The sequence below is a fragment of the Schistocerca nitens genome, chromosome 1 (assembly GCF_023898315.1).
Source record: "Schistocerca nitens isolate TAMUIC-IGC-003100 chromosome 1, iqSchNite1.1, whole genome shotgun sequence".
NCBI classification, from domain to species: Eukaryota; Metazoa; Arthropoda; class Insecta; order Orthoptera; family Acrididae; genus Schistocerca; species Schistocerca nitens.
Genome location: NC_064614.1, coordinates 664,315,852 through 664,318,609, shown reverse-complemented (window position 1 = coordinate 664,318,609; position 2,758 = coordinate 664,315,852).

Sequence of the window (2,758 nt, the reverse complement as noted above, 5' to 3'; positions counted from 1 at the left end):
AATAAAAAGTGCCGATAACGCTCTAAATAGAGATGGTGGCCTCCAGCTGAGCATGGCGTGGGATCCAGCGATCGCGTGGTTGAAGCGTGCACATCAGACCACTAGTCGATGTATGACCACATATGGCCTTGCCGCGAGCACCAGTGATGTCACAGCAGGCAGCTAGGTATGTAAAGGGTGACCAGCAGCGCACTAGCAGCTGTACCACTTGGCAATGACCAAGGAGTACTTGTCCGAAAGCTCGTGTAATGTTAATCTCATTACGCTGCCGGAAGCCTGAGAATTAGTGGGTACAGCTCCTACTTCTTCTGCCCTTTGCCTTTCTTTCTTGTCTTCGGATACTACACATTGAGATTTCGTAATGTTCCAATTTTTCTATAAGCCCTTGGTCTTTTTTATTGAAGGATTTTACATTCCATGTTCCAGTTCTCTGAATATTTTCAATTTTCCACGTCTTAGACCTGTTCTTGGCCTCGATCGTCAGATTTTATTCAGTTTTATTCCTGGGTTAACTTTTTTTCCATTGCCTAACGGCACCATCAGTAATATATATATATAATAAAGTGGGTGAAAGACTGGATCCTTGCTGTACTCCTCTGTTAATTACTGTTGGTCCTGTTGTCTCTTTCCCTGTATCAATAAAGAGAGTTTGGAATATATCCACCAAACGACTGAGTATGTAATTTGCAAGTGCTACTGTGAAACAAAGTGTGTGACACAGGAGAAGATTTCGTTGCGTGGCACATCAAACCAGTGGGGGCCGGGGGTGAGAGGTGGTGGGGGAGGGGGGAGGGAGCGGGTGGGCAGCTGTACTGATTTCGTCGGACTTCTTCCAATCTGTTACAGTACCATCTTGGCATCTCAAACAGATGATTTGCTGACCCCCCCCCCCCCCCCCGGCCCCTCCTACATATGTCTAGCTCGAATAGGTGATTGGGACAGTAGTTTCAGTTTGGTTGCATTTGTTACCGGTTTCTACGAACCGTGCTATACACTGGGCTTTCTACTGTGGCGTCTACATTTTTCGTCAAATCTAAATCGCTTGTACGAAAAAACTTTTCTGAATTATCTTCTTGAAAACCACTTACTATCCACGACTGTTTTAGTGAAATTGTAGTATAAAGTTTATTTACGGACACCATGTATAAATAATCAGCGCATCCTACTGCCTTTTGGGATTAATGGTACTGGAGCACCGAAGACTAGGAGATGCCAGAACTCCAAAATAAAGGCTGATGGAGCAGGTTGACATCTTGAAAACAAACCTACCAACAACCAGGTCAACGGCCTACCGGACGTATAATTTCACTGCTCCGAGTACCAGTACTGTGCCTCAGAAAGGACGGACTACGAATATGATGACCATGGCTAGCAACAGGTCTAAGACGTGGAAAATTAAAAATATCCTTAGAACTGGAACATGGAATTTAAAGTTCTTAAATAAAAAGACCAAGAGCTGATAGAAGTATTGGAACATTGTGAAATCTAAATGCATAGTATCTGAAGACAAAAAAGAAAGGCAAAGGGCAGAAGAAATATGAGCAGTATCTATTCATTTATAGTAGAAATGGTAACCTAAAGCAAGAGCAGGGATACGTCTTCACAAGAAATACAGATAACTTACTATGGAGTGTCATTACATCTGTGAGAAATTAGTTTTATTAAAACTAACACTGTCTCATCACAAACTGAACAATATCTCTGTCTACAAATAAGAGAATTGTAAACCTAGAACAGAAGGAGGCCTTCTATGAGCAGTTAAAGAAGTTATCAATATGATGCCTTCAAACGAACTTATAGTCATAATGCGGGATTTTAATGCTCTTATTGGAAATAGTGTCATTCTTAAAGTTAACGAACGATTTAATGAATACTTTGAAAATGGTACTGGTGAGATTAGGACACCTTATGCTCATGCAAGGAAATGAGAATAAATAGTACCTTCTACGACTACAAAGAGCTGTATAAATATACTTTTCGGAACACAAGACGTCATAAATCCACAACAGATTACGTTGTTATATACAGGAACATTCATCCTAAGTGAGTGCTAGACGTTAGGACTTTAAACTACCAACATAGCGGATGGTGATCACAGACCACTCATCGTAAATATCAGACGGCATACAGGAAGGAACAAGACTGCAGAACAACCAACCTTCAAACATGAAAAATTTAATATAGTCATTACAGAGGGGATCTACAAAAATTGAATTTTAGAAACGATGACTGGGGAAAATAAAAGAGAAACCCATTAATGCCAAGTATAACGTAGATCAGGTTTGGGAGAAAAATCAAAGAAAGTATTGAAGCAGCTCCTCAAGAAGCACTAGGTACACCGGTTACAAAGCAAGAGAGGAAAACAAAAATAACACCATGGTTTCGCAAAGAGGTTAAAGAAACGTGTAATAAACATAAGGTCCCATTTGAAATATGAAAGACACAAAACACAAGTCTCATGAATATTACAAGAGAATTCGTAATGAGACAAAATCGCTAGTGAATCGCTTTAAACAGGAACGATTGAAATCTTTTGTAAAAATGTAGAATATTACTCCTCTGGGCTGCAGATACAAATTAGGAGAACGATTCGAAAGCAGAGAAAAGAATTAAATGTAATTTTGAAAGTGAACGATGTAAATGAACAATCATGGATTAGATATTTAACAGAGTTGTATAAAGATAAAAAAATCACCAGGAAACGAAGAGAGATCAGAAATCCGTATACAGTAAACAAAGATGTAACTGTTTCACTACT